Raw genomic sequence first — 21984 nt, 5'->3', positions numbered from 1 at the left:
CACACAGTAAAGAAGTGCTTCCTGATGTTTAGACAGTACCTCCTGTGTTCCATACAGTTTGAGCCCATTGCCTCTTGTCCTGGTACAGGGCACCACTGAAAAGAGCATGGCTCTGTCTTCATTGCATCATCCCTTCAGGTATCTACACACATTGGTTAGACTCCCTCTCAGCCACCTCTTCTCCAGGCTGACCAGGCCCAGCTCTCTCATAGGATAGGTGCTCCAGTTTCTTAATTATCTTGGTAGCCTTCCATTGGACTTTTTCTAGTATGTGTAGATCTCTCTTGTAATGAGGGACCCAGAACTGGACACAGTACTCCAGGTTTGGTTTCATCAATGCCAAGTAAAGGGGGAAGGATCACGTCCCTTGCTCTGCTGGTGATACTTTGCGTAATGCAGCCAAGAATGCCATTAGCTTTCTTAGCAGCAAGGACACATTGCTGACTCATGTTCAACTTGCAGTCCACCAGGACTCCTAAGTCCTTCTCTGCAGAGCTGCTTTCCAGCTGGGTGGCTCCCTGCGTGTACTGGTGATTGAGACTGTTCTTCCCCAGGTGCAGGACTTTGCACTTCTTCCATGTTGAATTTCATGAGACTTTTGTCAGCCCACCTCTCCAGCCTCTTAAGGTCCCTCTGGTTGTCTGCTTGGCCCTCTGTTGAGCCAGCCACTCCCCACAGTTTCATGTCATCCGTGTATTTATTGAGGGTGCACTCTATCCCATCATCCAGATTGTTAATTAAGTTAAACAAGACCCTGGGGTACTCCACTTGTTACAGGCCTCCAAGTAGGCTTTTCTCTACTGATCAGTACCCTCTGGGTCCAGCCGTTCAGCCAGTTTTGGATCCACCTCATCTAGCCCATATCTCAACAGCTTCTCTGTGAGGATCCTACAGGGGACAATGATAAAGGCCTTGTCGAAGTCCAGGAAGACAATATTCACTGCTCCCCCCTCATCCATCAGATTGGTGATTTCATTATAGAAACTTATCAAGTTGGTCAGACATGACTTCCCCTTGGTGAATCATTTCTGAACGCTCCTGATGATTTTCTTCTCCTTCATATGTATGGAAATGGTTTCCAGAATTAGCTGCTCCCTCACCTTCCCAGGGATCGAGGTAAGGCTAACCGGCCTATAGTTCCCCAGGTCCCCCTTCTTGGTCTTCTTCAAGCTGGGAGTGTGTAGTGGGTTTACATGTCAAGGTTTTGGTAGCAGAGGGCTGCAGGTGTGGCCTCTGTGAGAAGAATCCAGAAGCTGCCCCATGTTAGGTAAGGGCCAGTTTCAGGTGGCTCCAAAGGGACCTGCCGCTGGCCAGAGCCGAGCCAGTGAGCAACATTGGTTGGGCCTCTGTGAAGGCAGATTTAAGAAAGAAAAAAAACTGCTTCACAACAGCAGCTAGGAGAGGGAGGAGTAAGAAACAGCCTTGAAGACAACAAGGTCAGTGCAAAAGGCAAGCAGGAGATCCTCCAGGTGACAGAGCAGCAGTTCCCCTGCGGCCAGTGGAGAGGCCCCTGGTGGAGCAGGCTGTCCCCCTGCAGCCCATGGGTCCCACACGGAGCAGATCTCCACGCTGCAGCCCGTGGAGGAGCCCCCGGTGGAGCAGGTGGATGTGGCCTGGAGGAGGCTGCGGCCCATGGAGAGCCCCCGCAGGAGCAGGCCCCGGGCCGGAGCTGCAGCCCGTGGAGAGGAGCCCACGCAGGAGCGGGGGGTCTGGGGGAAGTTCTTCCATTCACAGTAAATCTGAATATTAGGCATTGGAATGGGTTGCCCAGGGAAGTGGTGGAGTCACCGTCCCTGGGGGTGTTTAAGGAAAGGTTGGATCTGGTTCTAAGGGACATGGTTTAGTGGGTGACATTGGTAGTAAGGTAATGTTTGGACCAGATGATCTCTAAGGTCTTTTCCAACCTTCATGATTCTATGATTCTATTTTAAAGATTCCCAGCAATGAAAATAGAAGGACCATCAAATATGTGGCTTTTTTTTTTTTTCCCCTAAGTGAATGGTTGCTGATTAAAAGACAAATAACATCTATCCACAGAGCAAGTACAACTGACGACAGACAGGTAGCAACCAAACTCTGCGAAATCGTATTTCATATGTACCTTGACCATGTCCCTTCAGTATATTTTATATCAATATTTGAGCAGTTCTGATCCTTTCTAGAACATATCAGTATCAGCTATAGCAAATTCTTTCTGTATACTGCATCTGATCAAGTCGCTGTACTCTATCTGTACATAATCTCACAGATTATATAAACACCATGTATTCAGATTCAAAAACAACTGAAACATACATAGATATAGAACATCAAAAGGGAAAGGCAGTATATTACAATAAGTATCTCCTCAATCATCCCTTGCAAGTATCCCTTACTTTTGCTAGAATACTAATATATCAAGTGTAATCAGAAAATCTAAAGCTTTTTGATTTAATGGTACTCTTGCACTTTGCTTCTTGCTCTAGAATGAGCATTGCACACTTTTTGTAAAGTGGTTGATGACTCCTGCCATCCTGAGAATAACAATCTCATGCTTATTTCCAGGCCCTTCATATTTTGAATAGTTTGTCACATGCAAAGTAGCTCAATTAAAATCACACACAATTATTTAATTCAATGTATCAGCTATAATGATAGTAATAATAATGGTAATAGCAATAATAATAGTAGTAATGCTAATAATAATAGTTTCAGTGGAAAATATTAAGGAATTCAATAAGAAGCCTCTTATTTGTGGTTTTTCTAAATTATACCTATAAACTCAGCCCAGTCTCACTTTTACTGAGATTATTAGAATTACCATGTAATAACCCTGGTTCCCTTACTCCTTAGATGAACTAGACTGGATTATTTGGAAGAAAAGAAAAAATAGACATCTAAATAATATTAAACAATTCATTTTGTTTAGTACAGAATATCAGAACATTCAGTGATATGCAACTCTGAAAGGAAAAATCAAATAAATCTCAGTTCCTAAGGAAGACTAAGGAAGACTGCAGGATAGCAGCTCTCCTGTGAGCCCTATGCTGCCACTTCTACTTATACTGAATAGTTGCTCTTTCTGAAATTAGCACTGAAAAAAATGATGGAACCACAAATGATGGACTGGTTTAAAAAATTGTACTATCAGATTATATACAGTTTCCTGAAATGCGCTTATGAATATAGGCATTTGCCCTATGAATTCTTAAATCTCTACCATCATTCCCAGCTGTCATTTCCTGTCCCTGGAGAAGGGAAACAGAACTGCCTGGCCAACCATTCCTGAAGTCTAAAATCCATTTTGCCAATAATAAGAGTCCACGCTACTCTTTACTCTGCAAGAGTTCATGGGTACAGGGAGTGAGACTTAAAAAAAATAAAATAAATTAAAAATTCAGAGCAGAGAACTGGATTTGGATTTAAAACAGCTGTCAGGGCAGGAATGCTGAGAGCTTCCCTAAGTCATGTGACGGTGCCTTCACAAAATTTGGAATATATGGTTATTTTGCTATGGTTACTTAACCATAGTAATCATGGTATATAACCTTAGTACGGTTACTTACTTTCTTCCTCCTTTGCTTCACAAATGACCAAATTCTAAATGTCCTTCAATGATTGATACTTTCCAATCACTATTCCCCAAGCCGCTATAACTATATTGAGGATTCAAAAATATACAGTAAGGTGTATATCCTTCCAGTAGTGATGTGGTAACTATAATTCATGCACATTTACTGCCCATGCTATTACCATGGTGGCAATACTCACTCTTTGGAAGTCTCCCAATTCGGCAAAAATATGCCTGAAGCTGTGACACTGCAGTGTAATATCCCCAACACCAATCATAAAGGGCTATTATTTTTTTTTTAAATGTAAAGACTACTTCATTAAAATTGAAAACATTTTGCCCTGTCTGAATATGAATACAGTTAAGCTGCAGAGAAAAAAAATCAATCAAACAAACAAACAAAAAACTAAACCACACACCAGCAGTTTTACAACAGCTACTCTTCGTAAGCGCTAATTTAGCAGGGGCACAGTGGTTTAAAGGTATAGGGACAGACAAAATTCCTGCTTATTCTTTTAATGCATAGATGTTTCAGACTACTAGTGATAATAAAATCAAGCTTACAATTTGATCAACTCTGAGACATGTTTCTAAATAACATATCCTCATCAAATGTTTCTAAATAAAAACTGTTTACTGCTGGTCTTGTAGCTGTCAACAGCCTCATAACTGAAAGTAATTCTTAATTTTACTGATTAAATGTTCATCTCCCAGTTTCATGGTCTTTGCTTCCAAAGGGACAAACCGTAATTACAGTAGACACATCAATAAATGCCTTCCTGTAATACTAAAATGAAATACTAACAAGAACATTTATGTCAATGCTCAATTCCAATGAGACGCAAGGACCGACCCTTACCCTCCCATCTCTGGCTGTACTCCTTCATGAATATTTTAACAAGAACAAGAATTTGCATAATTTTGCAAAACTAAAGAAAGCTCATATTTCTATGGCAACAAAATCCCAGCATTCAAGGATTATTAAAAACAAAAATGCAGGAGTATAAAACAAGAGCAACTGTTCAAATCCAAATTAAAAGCTGCCCTCAGTAAAAATATTTCCTTAGTCTTGCTATTGCATTTAGGGGTAATCAATATTTGCATCCAATATGGTTGAGGACTTTCCACTGCATGATCATCTTAAAATCCAAACCCATGAATGCTTCCCAAAATGTTAACTTGCTACTGAAAAACATTAAACTACGTAAATAGCAACAAGAAATATTTAAATACTACTTCTTTGTTAGTACAATTCACTGTTGGACTCTAAGTATTCTTGGTCTTAAGCTTTCTTTTCTTTCTGTGGTTCTAAAGCTCTAAGGAAAATAGCTCAGGAATGTTATTCTAAACTTGACCACAACAGAAAATGAAAAACCCCTTAATTTCTAGCCAGCTTACTTACCAAAAGTAATTTTCCTACCTCCCTCTACTAAACTGTTTTGCAACATTATAAGGACAATATTGTACGACAATGATGGCTGCACAAGTAATTCAAAGCAATGTATGACATAACTAGCACTTTGGGGTACTTTAGGAAATTGAAACATATCATAATGTTTCAAGCATGAGTTGTGCAACTGCAGTATATGTTTTGCAAAATTATTCTGACAGAAGGGATATACTATTTTTAATAACTGTCAGCGTTTTTAACTTGTAAAGTGGGAGATTTTGAATGAAATGGCATGTAAATATGTCAATATTTTGAAGAAAATTCTTTCCTTTCTAACAAAGATGTGGGGATATGCAAAGCCCAATTCTCTACTCTTCAGAGGTGGCTTATCATTTGATATAATAAACACAACAATAATACATTCTTATTTAGAATTTCACTGCATATCATGGAGACCTCTAAGGATCACAAATCAAAATAAAAGCAGTAAAAATAAACAGTTGAGTATTAAACAAAGACATAGATCTGGATAAACACGTCTCTGTGCACTATAATTCACTGACCCTAATCATAAAAGAAAAAAAAACAAAACAAAACAAAAAAGAAAACACCTCCATGTATTTCGATTTGATTTTTTGAGGCAGGGGAAAACAAAGCAGTGAATCAGAACTCCTGTGATTTTTCCTGAATATGTTCTATTTTCAGTCAGAATAAACCATGTTTTGAATTACTTTGCCTCTGGAGCCAAAGCTTTCTCATGATTAAATTCATTGCCACTTTCCTGGCTTGTTAGTTTTGCAGACTTTCTTCCACTAAGCTTATTCATGACAAACTATCATTTTAAAATATTTGAAAAATATCTATGTTTTCTTTTAGAGCAAGAAATTTGTGTCTCATGATAGTTGAACCTGGACAGGCTTGAGAGTTGGACCTGTGTGAACCTCATGAAGTTCAACGAGGCCAAGTGTAAGGTCCTCCACCTGGGCCGGGGCAATCCCAAGCATAAATACAGGCTGGGTGCAAAATGGATTGAGAGTGGCCCTCCTGAGGAGAAGGACCTGGGGGTGTTGGTTGATGAGATGCTCAACATGAGCCAGCAAGGTGCGCCAGCAGCCCAGAAAGCCAACCGTATCCTGGGCTGCACCAAAAGAAGAGTGGCCAGCAGGTTGAAGGAGGTGATTCTCCCCTCTGCTCTGGTCTCGTGAGACCACACCTGTAGCACTGCGTTCAGCTCTGAGGCCCCAGCACAAGAAGGACATGAAAGAAATAGAATGATTCCAGAGGAGGGCCATGAAGATGATCAAGGGGCTGGGTTTTTTGATCCTGGATAAGAGAAGGCTCTGGGGAGAACTTACAGTGACCTTCCAGTACTTAAAGGGGGCCTACAGGAAAGCTGGGGAGGGACTCTTTGTCAGGGAGTGTGGTGGCAGAACAAGCAGTAATGGCTGTAAACTAGAATAGGGTAGATTTAGATGGGATATAAGGAAGAAATTCTTCACTCAGAGGGTGGTGAGGCCCTGGCACAGGTTGCCCAGAGAAGCTGTGGATGCCCCATCCCTGGCAGTGTTCAAAGCCAGGCTGGATGGGGCTTTCAGCAACCTGGTCTGGTGGGAGGTGTCCCTGCCCATGGCAGTGGGGTTGGAACTGTGTGGTCTTTAAGGTCCTTTCCATTCTATAAGTCTATGAAATCTTAATGCATGCTAATTAATAATAACTAATATATATATAATAATATATAATTATATATAATATATATATTATATATATATAATATATATATTATATTTATATTATATATATATATAAAGTATTACACAAAAACTGTGAATTTTAATACTGTTTTACTCCAGGAGCAAATATTTCTTTGAACAGTGCAGACAGCACTTCATTACTAAACAGTCTTTAAAACAAAATTGAAAAAAATATTCAGTGTAGTTAAAATCTGTCATTCATTATTTATTTCATTCAACAAAGTAATTGTACACTTGTTATCACCATCACGGTAATCCGCAGATGATTCTATCCTGAGGCAATGCATTCATATATACTAACACTGCATTGACACAATGTTTTCTATACACATATACTATATATATAATGCATATACACACAGAGAAAACAAATATTGATGTACACTCATTTTTGGAAACAACAAAAAGGTGTTATTAAAAAATCTAAGAAAAAACATTTGTTTTTTTAAAAAAATTCTTAAGGAGAAGGTCCTCTCTGAAAATCTTTGCAGGTAAAATTTAATTTTTTCTAAAATTTCAAAGTATTTATATTTCTTATATAACATCTTCTATGAAGAAAACTATATTTATTCTTAGAAGTCTGGAGGGAAGGTGAGCAATCAAGCTAATAAGACTGGAGAGAGAATAGAAAGACAGTAGACAAGTGAATTGATGCCTAAATGTGAGAAAGGAGAGATGGCATAGCTTTATGAGACCTCCAGAAGAGTATTTATTCTTCCAACTTAAGTTTGCCTTAATAGGAGCTGACAAAAAATAAATAAATCCTTTAGTCATTGTAAGAATAATCTAGCTCTATGAACTTTTCGCATTCATGTGTATTATTTTTAACATTACTTTAGTTATGTTCTTATTTCCTTACAGAAGGAAAAACGTAACAAATGTCTGTTATCCCTAAATTGCCCTGATCAGAAAAATTACATTATTTTACAAGAAGACAATACAGGTTGCCACTTCTTGCCAGTTTCTATAAGTGCAGTACCTTCCATTTACAGAACTGAAGCAACTTCTTTTCGAATAATTTTAATTTATGTACTGTCTTCTATTGGAGGAAAAAAAAAAAAAGGACCCTTATTTTTGTAAGTTACCCTTGCTGTAAAGGCTGAATGATGGAGAAAATTTTCTTTGGATGAATTAATGACTGTCCATAAAAAGGGCAAATACAGTGCCCACTGGTTAAGTATGCTGAAAGAATCGACATCATTCTTATACTGACATAAGCTCCATGGAAGTCATACACCAAGTCTCAGTCGAAGTATTCATCAAAAAAAACCACAATAATTCTATGAGGTATGTTAATTCCATGAGGTATGTTAACATAGAGAGTGTGATTAATATAATATGAATTTTAATTCACGCAGGTAGGGAAAACTCCTGCTGAGATTAAATGTTCTCAAGCCTGTTGATTTCCTACACTTAATGATGTGGATATTTTGCAAATACTCTTACAGAAGGTGCTATGTGGATTTAAGTGACAGTCGCATATTTCAACAAAAGTATCCTATTCTCTTCACAAATTCTCCTTACAAAATGTCAGATCTTTCTTTTCCTTTGGCTACAGAATACATTGCACAACAAATTGAGCATGAAAACTATGTGATAACATTGTCCTATATACACTCACTCTATTTTAATCTTCTGAAAATATCAGGGGCATCTAAAAAGTAATACAACCCTCACAGCTTAGATGAGAATAAATTCACAAAGTCTAGTTATCTAAAAATTTATCCAACATGATCATAATGTATGTACAAGATGAATATAGAGTAAGAATCCACACACAGCAATGAAGAAAAAAGATGATTTTTTTTCTACTGAAAATTTGTCTTTTGCATATTCACATTACTCATCTAATTCAACACTGTCACTTTTGAACCTTTCCAGAAGATAAACTTGACCTTACTAGCTATAACAGACCTCTTCAATTTGTTTTGCCTATGAATGCCAACACATTTCTTACTCTTTCAGTTTTATGGAAACTTTTTAAAAAGAAATTCCTTGCCTTACAGTAATATGGCACTGGGTATACTTACTATACCTGGCTGCTGTTATTTTAGGTGTGAATATTTCACACTTTTGATGATAGGATGCTTCCTTTTTGGTCAGCACCTTTTTGAAAATATGCATTTCTAACTTCACTCATTGTGAGTAAAAGAAGGAAGGACATATGTGTCATTTTTCAGATAATGCCCTGACTCAAAATCAGATCTTACTGGATAAAAGTGTTATTAGCATGCAGAAAAGACCATTAACAGAATTAAATGAAAACAATCTACATGGGGATCCCCAAAGAGCAACCAAGCTAAGGAGAGAGATGCTGGTGTCTAAACAGACCACTAAAAGAAAGAAAAAAAAAATCATTGTTGGTCTGCAGCTATTTTCTTCATCCTACCTAAAAGCAAGAACACTTTTTCCATTTCATATTTAATGATGTTCAGATAGACAAGCTTAACTAAAGATGATCAGCTTAAGTGTTGACAATGAAGGATGAAGTAATTCCACCAAAATGAATCTGGATATATTGCTCAATCTCAAAAGGTTGGTGCTATAAATGTTAACAATGGGAATAGTGGGACTGAAGGTAATCTCTACGTTTGTGAATCTGTGGTAGGTTAACCTTGGCTGACTGCCAGCTGGTCTCTTACTGCCCCTCCTCAGCAGGTAAGGGTGGGGATATAAGAAGAAAAAGTTACTGGGTCAAGATAAAGACAAGGAGATCACTCACCAGTTACCTTCACAGGCTAAATAAATTCAACCTGGGGAAGATTAATTTAACTTACTGCCAATTAGAAATTCACTAGAATAGTGAGAAACAAAAACAAAACTAAAAACACCTTCCCTCTTCCTCCCACCCCCTTCTTCCCAGGCTCAACATCACTGCTTCATTTATGAATCTTCTACCTCCTCTCACAAGTGGGGCAGGGAAAATTGGGCTTGTGGTCAGTTCCTAATGCTTCATCTCTGCTGCTCCTTCCTCACACTTTTCCCTTGTTCCAGCATGGGGTCTGTCATATTGGGATTCAGTCCTTCAAGAACTGCTCTAATGTGGGTCCTTCCCACAGGCTGCATTTCGTCAAGAACTGTTCTAGCATGGGTTCCCTCCATGAGGTACAGGAACATCAGCACAGGTACATCAGGAACAGATTGCTCCAGCATGGGTCCTCCAAAGGCCTCAGGTAGGTATCAGAAAGCAAGCTTTCTCTTACAATGATTTTAATTGCATTATTAATGATGCTTTCCTGTATTAACTAGATAATTTAGACCTTTATTAAAACACTATCAGGGCTAACTATAAATTCTTAGCTTGACATATATGTTGTATTCCTTTTCTCTCATAACAGTATTTTTAAAGTAGTAACAATCCTGCAGTTCATTTCTTGTGTGAACTTGTGCTGATTTGGTATAGTCAAGCCTTTCACTAATAGAAAAACAATAACAACAAAACGTATGATACTGAAAGGTCAATAATTTTCTAGGGAATATATTAATAATTACAGGAATATGCACCACTAGAGATATTCTCAAACACACCTGTGATTAAGCTGTAATAACTTCCTCTATCTGAACGATTCACTTTTGTTAGTAAAAAGTTTCTTTAATGTATAACCTTTACCCTTGTTGCCATTACTTCACCTCACTCTTATTTGCTCTATTCATCTTGAACACGAACTAAAAATCATTTCTTACCTCCATATAGCAACAGCCTGTTACGTATTTAAGACTTTTGCTTCAGTCCATAGAATTTTACTAATGTATACTTGCCATTACATAAATACAACTCTTTCTGGTTTTTCTTAAGTCTTACTTTGATATGGGCTGTCTCCAGCTGAAAAAAACATCCCGGACACATCAATATCCTTTAATGAAGACCAAAGATCCTTTATAATGTTGGAACTGCAACAGTGTTTTTGTAGGGAGAAAAGATCAAATGTAGAACATTACAACAACGTTTGACAGCAATCTCACCCGAGAGAAGGGAAGAATGAGTGTTTATCCGAGTGTGTATATGTGTGTGTGTGTGTGTGTTTATGCATTCAGTGAGCATAACCATGTTTCCTCTACAGAGAAGATGCACAGACCTTAAAATTAGGTCCTTCAAAATCTCTGAGAAAATATCACCCTTGACGCAAGTAAAAATTCTCATATGTAACTCGCTAAATAAGAGAGCATTGCCTACTCTAATTTCTGAATAAACATATATAATGCATAACAGCTGTAATATTAAAATAATGAAGTATTATTCATAAAAAGCATAGCAATCAGTTTAAGAAAACTATCTATTTCTCTCAATTAAATTCAGTTTTTAGCAAGATATTTTAGCAAGATACATATTTTCTCACTTGTGCATTGGAGACCAGAAGAATGATGAAATCATTCTGACTTTTGGTGTTACAAGGTACTGTTTGAAGAATAACTGCTATTTTGCAGCCTAAAGTAGTAAAGTCTCAGTATAGAACTTCATTACATGCTCCAAGATCTTTAATGCTAAATACTAGTATATGAATTTTGCATCAAACAAAATATAGGAATTCTTATTATTTGCTACTATATACATTATTTAAACAGTTTTTCATGAAATTATCAGCCTGCATTTGAACAGATAGGTTGGAAAACCCCAACTTCACTTTACATTTTAGCCAAGAGACCATCTTTGACTTTCCTTCAATATCTTTCGAATTTTTGATGTAACAATTATCACAATGGATGTAACAAACCTCACAATAAGTCAACATCATTGTATGCAATTCATATACAATATATAAATACACGGTCATCTGAGTATGATTAATGTGAATTATATACCTACATAAATTCCCTTTAATTGAATGTGTTCCTGCCTTCCTTATATCTGTTGGCAATGTATATTTTCTGCTCACTCCTAATGTAAGCTAGGCTGCTAGGTACTAATAAAACAAATCTTGACTAACAATGTAAATTTTCTGCTTCAATCTCAAACTCTTTAATATTTAGCAGGGTTTCACACTGCCTTAGATTTAATGCAAATGGTGTAGTCTGAAGCAACGATTAACTTTATAGCTGGAAGATAAAATGTGGATAAAAGAGCTATTACTTCACAATAGCATTAGAAGAAAAATGATTTAAAATGTTGAGCTGAACTTAGTGCTGTTTAAAATATGTGTTAGATGAGGACTGTGACCTACACAAAGTTATACAAGTTTCTAGTCATATAAGAACACACCATAAACTCTTTCATGAATGTTAATCTATATTTAAATAATACTAATGTAAAAGTTAATCACGTAATCAGAGAGTTGTTTTATTTGCCACAGCATCTACCTACAAGCAGTAAGTCCTTTTTTTGACTGTGATGTGTTCCAGACCCTCTAAACTTTACTTGTTCATAGGACTAATTCCCCTCTGCACTGCTGACAGTAAAATGTCTTACACCTGCAGTTCTTTGGAAGGTAGAATGGACAGAGATTAGATCCAACATGTCTTTCAGCCCTGAGGCATCATCTCCTCCTTTACTGATGTATGAATCCTTTTTTGTCATGTCTCCTCCCACCTGCTTGTACTTGACCATCTGTATTATTTCATGACCTCTTATATTAACTACCAATTACAGTTTAAGAACATAAGACAGTTTTTATCTAATGCTGTGTATTTTCTAATCCATTTAGCATTTCATTCTCCTACCCAAGACTGTAATAGAGCTATTCTCTAGCTTAGGAAATTTCTGCAAATTGCTGTAAATGCTTGGACAACATTGATGTGTGCTTGCTTGCTGATACTATTCCATATGCATCCAGTATTTGTCACTGCTGGAGACCACTTCCTGGGCTAGATAGACCTTTCCTCCAACTACAGCTTCTCTTACTTTTTCATAGATATTTCAGAATGGATCCCCTGCTGATAGAAACTACCACAGCTCCATGAACTTAATTGATTTCTGAGAATTTCTGCAAACAGGGAGAATTCTGTCTTTCCTGTACTGCGAAGTGACAAACTGATATCTTCCTTACAAAGAGCTAAAGATAATGCTAACAATCTCTGAGGAGTGAAAGAGTGTCCAAGGCCAGCTAGCAAGAGCTGCTATTACTTCACACTTGAAAAAATTGCTCTTTCCACTAACTTTCACAGATGTGTATTGTGCTGTACCCATTTAAGTCTGTTACGAATTCTGTAGTCAATATCTTTCATTAGTTAAAATCTGAATGTAGAGCAGAAAGCAGGTTGCTAAAGTTCAAAACAAAACATTTAAACAACTTATATTAGGTAAAGGAAAGAATGGAACATGAAACAACGGGGAGTAAATTGCTGTGTACTAAATCTGCACAAACACACACATGCAGGGCATCAGATTTTTCTTATAAAATGTAAGTTTGCTGTGCTTGGGGAACAACCTTACAAAAGGACATGCAGCCCTTGTGTGACATGCATAACAAACAATTTGTATACACACACACTTGTGCATTTCATTGTCTTTGTCACTGTCATGTTCTTGTAATAAACTTTGAACACAAAACTTTATGTACCTGTTTGTATACCATTAACAAAGATAATAATAGGAAAATATATATATATATTTGGGGAGATGACCATCAATTTTCATAGTCCTATGTATGGAATTCCAGTGCATTCTCAACATGATTCTGAAAGATCTTAGCTTAGATGTAGATTTTTTTTTTCCAAATACTTTTTTTTTTTTTTTTAAAACGTAATATCAGGTGCATAGCCATTTGCACAAATAATTGTGCTCTAAAAAGAAGCATCAGGACCTGTCATTTGCTATATGTAGGAGTTCCATTTTGAAATAGTCAAATGGGAACAGGGTTGGTCCAATTCTTTTGTCAGTGAAATGGTAAAATTGCAGTCTGCAGTTTTTAAAATCCTGCATTTAGTTTGTAATGAAAAATTCAGATCCAATAATTTCTTCAGCATTCCAGCCTGCAATAAATGATCATCAATAGATCTCAAGTCTCACTGAGGCCAATGCAGGGAGCTGAATTTCAATAGCTTACTTAGAGCTATGGTGTCTAAGGATGCTTAGCACTTCAGGAATGCATCACAGAAGATACAATTAGAAAAGGCCAAAATATACAATATAACAACGTATTCATTAGAAATGAAGATTCAATCAAATAGGCAAGAATTATAGAAGACTGATCTCAATAGGGTGAACAGGAAAAGTTGAGTTCTGTCCAATGTGATTTGCTCAAGAGTTTTCAATATAAGATTTTGCTTTTAGAGTAAAATTGATTCTGGCTTGATCAGACTGAGGGTCTGAAAAGACTGTAACTTGCAGCTACTTCAAGTATTTTAAACAGTTTACCATAATAACACAGTGCATTATGCTTAGCCAGTTAGAACAGTTTATTTACCTACTGACTGAATTGATTAAAATGAACAGTAAATTTAAGGTATTGAAACCAACAGAACTCTTCACTTCCAGTGTGTCAGCTACTCAACTCTTTAAAGAAAAACTAGTTTCTATAATCCATATGCAAGATGTGACACATACTGTTTCTCATTGTATTTAGTTCCCGTGGATCTTTGTACTGCCATTTAACTACTGTGAACCGAGGTACTAATGATACTAACTGGTATGTAGCATTTCTGATATGATAATTGAACTCTGGAATAGGTCATGGCACTGTACTACATTAAAGAGTAACAGAAATAGTTGAGATTAAAAAACACCAGCAGAATGTTATTATTTTCAATACAGTGTTTTTCAAATAAACTCACCTACAACTCTACAACATAAAGTAAGGTGTAATAATTTTTTTTTTCTGATGTTAATAATTATAATTTTTAATTACTTAAAAAATTAAGTAATTAGCATTGCTTAACTGCATATGGGTCTGAATCTAATAATAGGATACCATAGTCACAGAATGGTTGAGGTTGGAAGGGACCTCTGGATATCATCTAGCCCAACTCCTAAATCCAAACAAAAATTCAAATGAATATCTATTTTAATAGATTTATGCACTTAATTGGGATAAGGCTGGAATGAAGATGTGGGACTGCTAGTATGTAAAGTGTTCTAGTACACCATTTTGACCACTCTGCTCTTAACCAGTTTTGCATCCTCTGCAACAGCAAAGAACTTCAAACTTATTTTTGTGGGAATGCAAGAGGAAAGAGAAAAAGTTGTCAATTTAATGAAGTGATTAAAGGAGGTTTTTAAAAACTTCCCCATTATTCCTCAAAAGAAGGAAGGAGAAGGAATAAATAAAAAATGGATCATCGCCACCATGAAATGGATTTTAATGATGAAATAATTTTCACATTAAAAATGATATTTTGTTTGTCGTGAAAGTACTCAGAAACTCTGAGGAAGTTTGCCTGATAGTTTCACCTGAAAAGTATTTCAGAGGCTAAACTGACCAAACAGAAAATTTACCAGTCTTCCACAGCTGTGTTGTTAATTTTCTTAATTTTAAGAAATGCCTGCAAACCAAATAAATCTGCTCCAGGCCAAATGAAACCTTTGACCTGTAATGAAATCCTTCAGCTTTTCATTTTCTTCATTTTAGCTGGGTGGAAAAAAAAAAAAAAAAGGTTTTATTATAAGTCGATCCAAGCAAATTCTTATTATCCTTTGCACCATCTTTTTTTATTTCATGGCTCGACTATTGATTATTCACTTGGACATTCTTGAGAATGATTCCTGTAGTGCTAGAATCCCTGATGTTCTTTTGTGGTTGTGTCTATTCACCCTTAAAATTAATGCTGCCTAATTCTAGTACACATGAACTACTTGCAGTGCAAATTACGACTGTCCTTTTTCAGATTAAAAATCTAGCTGCTGCAAGAGGGAAAAGACTGTGAGAAAATCACTGTGGAACATATATTTGAGCTAGATAAATTAACTGGGTCTACAACTGACTGTTAGTTTGGTCACTTACCATAATAAGTACCACAGATGGCTCTATGGTGCAATATTATGTGCTGTTTTCTAAGAAAACAGGAGTTTCTGCTCAGCAAGGACAGGTCCCCAGGACATTGTAGGGTTTCTGACATGACCTGGTGTTATTCTCACACTCTCTTGGGTGGCACAAATATTTTTGTAATTTTCAGCACTTTAATTTAAATTAATTCTCATAGATGTTAAGCAACTATGTTTTGCTGGAAATCTATCTAGGCACAGGATGACCTTGTATTTTTGTAGGGTTCTTATTTCTCTCCATGTAATTAAAACTGGTTCTCAACACACTTTCTCCTTTAAGAGTTATCTCCCCATTTCCATACATTGTCTCTCTGTATTACTTTTGTCTATTATGTAAATTATTTGTGTGATTTTTGTTTGTTTGTTTTTTAATTGATGTATGGCATCCAGTTGGTGCAAAATTATACAAAAAATAATGGGTTATTGGATGCAGAGATGCTTGGGTTAACTTGAAGACTGGAAGCAGTCTAGATCACAGACGCTGGGAATTCAGTTATTAATTAAAACACTTAAAATTAGCTTGGAACATTTATGTTGCTGATAGCAGCATAGTTAGGGCAATTATTTCATGAGGACTACTTTGGACCACTAAGGAGCTACAGAGAACTGACTGGTCATGTGATGTTGATTTGCTCCCAGCTGCTTTACCTATTGGGGAAAGCTAAAATACATATGGGGAAAGATAAAGTACAAAAATATTTATTAATAGTAATTTTTCCACACAGGCAATTATTGTATTTGCCATAGGGACAAAATAGAATCAGGACTGGATGGAGAAATATACTTTGCAATCATGAGATGATTCTATCAATGTATATACATTTTATGTTTTGCTTTAAAGTTTATAGTTTGGAAAGCTGATGTTTTATAATTTTCCACCCATAAACATTTCAGTAATGTAAACCATCACTTACCAATTATATCGACTATAGCCTTTTTATAGCAGTGTTACATACGGGACGCTGTACTTTAGTTTCATGAGTAAACTGAGAAAAATAACAAGTGATTATTTTTGTGAAATGTCTAAACCGACTGGGAGATCTTGGTGTTATTACACAGGACATCTGACATGTTTGTACAGGTTTCAGTAATAAATGAATCTAATACCAGTGCACAAGACTTTTTATGCTTAAGTTTACTTTATAGGTACAGTACCCAATGCAGATTGTCAAAGAAATTTTCAATAGAAATTAGAAAACAAAACAAAACAAAACTCCTCATGAATAGGATAGGGTTTTGGTCGCTTTTATCTACCTTTTGTCAGCATTTTGGAATATAAATCAAAACAGAATACTTTCAAGTTAAAGTGGGAATTGTAGGGATCCTTACCCCAGTTAATTTTGCCTAATTAGCTTCAGAGAGCTGATACTATTAGGGCCCCTCTACTGTCAGTGGAGAAAAAGATAGTATACCTAAGTTTGTGTAGAGCATTAGTGAGTTACTGTTATGAATTGTTCTTTTGGGGAACTTGTCTCCTTCCTTGAACCATCAAGACTGACTTGTGAAATTAACACACCAGAATAGAACTAATTATATGGCAAGGTTTCTGCATTTCCCATTTAGGAAGTTCATTTGATAAACTGCATGGTAAGCAAGTGAATCAGAACTATTTAAACCGCTTAAAACGGTTCTCTCTAGTGATTTTCATCTTGCCAATTAATGTGGTTTGGAGTTTTTCTAAGCTCAACTGTTGTTCTGCTTAACTCTGGAGAAGTTCTAAGTATTAGCATTGAGGTCTGTATTTAGGAAAGTAAAAATAATACTAAAAGGAGTCTCTAGGTGTCAATGCGAAAGAGACTAATCTTGAGAGTAGTTTTCTGTGTGAGAAAACCCAAAAGAGAAACCCAAAAGAAAAGAAAAAAACTAGAATATGCTACTTGAATAGCAGATATATATATATATATATATTATGCAGAATTATTAACAATAGCTTAATTCAAGCAGGATTTAAGTATTTGGTAGTCTGAAATATTCACAGCTGAGAATTCTCAGTGGTATGAGATGCTACAAAACATTCTGATGAGCTGTAAATGGCTTGACACTCTTCAGCAACATCCACAAAAGAAAATTAAACAGTGATAGAGCATGAGTGTGAACAGTGGAGCTCAAATGCCATACTTTAAAATTATTAAAACAGGTCCTGGCACCCTCCTAAATTCTCCCAGGAATAGTCTAGGAGGCAGTATGGGCCAGTAGCCATCCTCAGATGATTGTTTGGATGGGACAATTCTCTTCTGGAAGATGAGAGAGTTAAGTAAAGTAATGTAATAATTTTATTAATTACTCTATACTGTCATTTCTTTAAATAGCTGCTACTAATTCAATAGTGTAGTATGTTAACAATATGTCCATGTGAATGGCCTCAACACTAGAGAATAGGTCCTGGCAATGCTTAGTTTACTAATGCAGATGTACCCTTAAAGTACCCGTGTGTCCTGGTTTCTGCTCGGTTAGAGTTAGTTTTCTTCCTAGTAGCTGCTGTGGTGCTGTTTTTTGGATTTAGGTAGAGCACAGTGCTGATACCAGAGGGATGTTTCAGTTGCTGCAGAGCAGTGCTCGCACAGAGCCGAGGCCTCTCCTGCTCCTGGTGCTGCCCGGCCAGCGAGGAGGCTGGGGGTGCCCCAGGAGCTGGGAGGGGACACGGCCAGGACAGCTGGCCCAGGATGCCCAAAGGGATGTCCCACACCGTGTGGTGCTGCATGGAACAATAAAACCAGGAGGTTGGCTGGGGCGGGGCATTGTTCAGGGTCTGGCTGAGCATCAGTCAGCAGGTGGTGAGCAATTGCATTGTGCATCACTTGTTTTTTATATTCCTTTGTTATTATTAATAATAATAATAATTTTCCCTTCCTTTTCTGTCCTGTTAAACTTTATCTCAAGCCACGAGTTTAACCTCTTTACCTCTTTTTTTTTTTTTTTTCCTTCTGATTCTCTCACCCATTCCACTAGGTGGAGGTTAAGGTATGAGTGCATGGCTGTGTGGTGCTTAGTTGCCTGCCAGGTTAAACCACAACACCATGTGAACAATGCTTCTGGCAGTGTAGCCCAAAAAGTAATTTGCAAACAGTCTTCATCATTGGTAATCTGTGTATTCAAAACCCAATTCATTCAAATGCCATTTTATGGTTGAATACAGAAGTCTGTGTGTTCAGTTTTGGCCTAAGCACTGTTTTATTACTCCAGTTTCAACCTGCTGGAATGAGCAACTCATGACAAAAATAACATTAGGCTTTTACTTCAGTACAGCAACAACTCTAGACCCTGCGTTTTCCTACGTACCTACTCTGTTCAGAATTATTTTACAGTAAAATGAGGAAGTGTTTGATATTTTAAGAACATTTTAAAATGTCTAAATTAATAGTTACAAGACCAAATACACTGTGCAAGATTTAAGCAACTTTTCCCAGACTAACATAAATTAGTACCATATTGTACACATGTTGTATGAAGATAATATCCTGCCAAGTAAGAAAATGTCATCCTAAAATAGAAAGTCACATTTCCTCAGGATATTGATCTAGCTTAGCTGGATTCTATAAAAGATAGAAAAGTGGATAATGTAACTTCAGACATGAGAAGTTATTAAGTGAATTGACTGTTGGAGCTGCACCTAATCCTCAGTCCCTACAGCACAAGAATCTCTCAGGTCAGATTGTTTTTATAGCACTAATCTCCTAATGCAGCTCACTTTTGGGAAGCAGGAGGAACTCTGAAGTGATTAACTTGCTATGGTGCTGAGTCTTGTATCTTTGCACAGTACAATTATTCTCTTACTTGCCTCCCAAAGTCATAAAACAATGTACTTGAACTCCACAATTCCCTTTGAACATATTTGAAAGGACTTTATATCTAGTCATAGTGCTCTAGTAGTCATCTCTACTATGGAGGGGGTTGTTTTCAAGTTTTCAGTGTTTTAATATATAAAATGCTTAATAAATAACGGACATGCAAAACAATATACAACTAGCAACATTTCAACATTGAATGAATGGTTAGACATTTACATGCTTTAGTCTGGATCCTGCTATACAACAAACAGCAACAGTAGCTTGAATGGAATTATGTTCATCAACTGAATATCAGCCATCTGTAATCTGTGGTGTCTACCAGAATGCAGAAGACAGTAACGATGCAGAGTAGCTGCAGAACAAGTATACAGTTGAGAACAAAAATCTCAGCTCTGTTGCATGTATGGTGCATGCACTGCTTCATTCTTACAGGCCCCAGAAAGTTGTTTAAGGTTTAAGACAAGAAATTAGGAAACAATGTACATCTTCTTTGCCTCATAACTGATGTTGATAGTGTGCAAAATGTCATGCATCTTTAAAGGAGCACAGACAACACTACCACATCTGAGGAGCTGATAAATAACAATGAAGAGTGCATTATCACATATACTTTTATACAATTTACTGTCATACAAAACTCAAGTTCTTGGTCAGCAAAGAGCAGGTTTTGGAGAATGCAGTATTCACCTCATTTCTACAATAAAAGTCAGACAACACAAGCTCAAGAAGATATTTTTTGACCACTATTTCTGTTGCATGGGGCCACTCAAGAAAAGCCAGAATATGCTTTAGGCAGTAGTTATGGTAATTCTTCTTTTCTGTATCCTCCTATGATCCTACTTGATCTGATTTATTACTTCTCCTTCTTCAGTCTTATTTAGTAGTATCAGTGCTGGCTCAGATCACTTTCCAGGGCTCACTGCTTTTTATATACTCCAGCACAAAAAGTTAGCATGTGATATGATCACACAAACTAGAGGAGCAATAACAATATGTTTGTTGTTTTTTTGTTTATTTTGATACTAACCCAAATCAGAGAGGTTTAAAATTTCTTAGAGTCTTTACAGCAGCAAAATCACAAAATACATTAACTCCTATGACATACAGATTCTAATCATTACTAACATAACTGTTTTAACTAATTAGCAGAGGATTATAGTCATCCCTCCAAAAGAAACATTTAAAAGGATTTTCCTATCATATAATCTCAAAATGTTTTCCTTCTTTCTGATTGGCATCAAATGTAATCAAGAGCAAAGTTGCAGGAAAAAAAAGGATGAGAAGCAAATACAATAGTTTGTGCTTTGAAGCCATGGAAAATAATTGCATTTCTTTACAGGTGATTTTGCCTCCAGACAATTTATCTGACTTGCCTGTGTAGATGGACAGAGTAAAGCAGCACTAAAACCTATTACAAAAAAACTATGTTGTCACTATGTTAAAAAAAAAAAACAAAAAACATTTAATAGTGTTACTGAGGCTAGAGAGAAAACATTTTGTTCTCCTGGATTTTCCCATATGAAACATTTTTCAGGGACAATTCAAAATCAAACAACAATGGTAGAAGGCAGTGCACAGAGAGATGCCATGGAACCAGAGTTTGCCCCAGACCAGTCCCTCATTTAGTGCTAGATTTTCGTGTGATAAAGGTTTGAATGTGTGGTAAGGACGGCTGAAGACCTTTAAATATAAAACCACCGCCATCAATTCAGAGGTACCCAGGCTACAAATTGAGGTTAGGAAAGTATGTGATCAATTATCACCATGTCCTTGCCTGTTTCTTATTATATACTCCTTGGCATTTCCTGTTGACCACTGTGATTAAACAGCCTACTGGGGTGGATGGACTTTCTTCTGATACAGTATAGATACTATTATCTTCTCAAACTTTGTCTTTTCCTCAAGAAGATACTTAAGGTTTATTATTCTATGTCAAGAACTGGAAGTATAAACCCTTCCTGCAGTGCTTTCTGATCATAATAATAGAAACACACTCAGAAGGTAATATATTACCACATCTCTCTCTGTTTTCCCTGAAGAAACAAATAAAACTACTTGGCAAGAGTAGTTTTGTACCTGAATCTATGATCTCCCTCTCAGGACAAATTTCCCTTCTCAGATCTGCAGTGTGAATCTCGTTTGCAGTTTACTGCTTTTTTAGACATTGTGCTCCTGTTTCATATGCAAAGCTCTCAGTACTGCAGATGAAAGAAAGTTCTTCCCCAGAGCCATTGTAGAATACCTGATGCAGATCCAAAGAATAGATGACCTAATATAGATCCAGACCAAAGATCTGTAAGAGAGTACCCTAATGTATGTTGGTATACCTGATAGATATTGAGATAAAAAGGGAGAATTTTTGCTTCAGTTACACAAAAAAATCCCCCATAAAAATGACCTATACTTTCTAACAGAATTAATCACTTCATATCCTTCCCAGCAGTCCAAATCATAAGTAGGTGATATGCAAGCATGCATCCACACTTTTCCTAGATACAATTCTCTCATGAACTCCACTCTTTCCCTTTCTCCTCCCCAAAATCAAGAACGCAGTGGGAACCTGTGATATTTTTAGGCTGGTCATTAACTAC

The 21984-nt window shown here is 36.7% G+C and overlaps 1 protein-coding gene and 1 long non-coding RNA gene across 5 annotated transcripts in view; one reads left to right on the top strand and one right to left on the bottom strand.

The window, feature by feature from the left end:
- LAMA2 (laminin subunit alpha 2) overlaps nucleotides 1-21984 on the bottom strand; it is a 379619-nt gene that overhangs the window by 180628 nt on the left and 177007 nt on the right. The gene's annotated exons all lie outside the window — the stretch shown is intronic.
- Nucleotides 7166-13168, top strand: LOC310897839. Its single transcript, XR_014582630.1, has 2 exons — nucleotides 7166-9864; nucleotides 12538-13168. It is a non-coding gene; the product is annotated as an uncharacterized lncRNA (long non-coding RNA).

The sequence above is a fragment of the Anser anser genome, assembly GCF_964211835.1.
Source record: "Anser anser genome assembly, chromosome: 3".
In the NCBI taxonomy this organism is placed as follows: Eukaryota; Metazoa; Chordata; class Aves; order Anseriformes; family Anatidae; genus Anser; species Anser anser.
The sequence above is the reverse complement of the archived record's forward strand: the minus strand, read 5'-3'. Positions and strand labels throughout refer to the sequence as shown.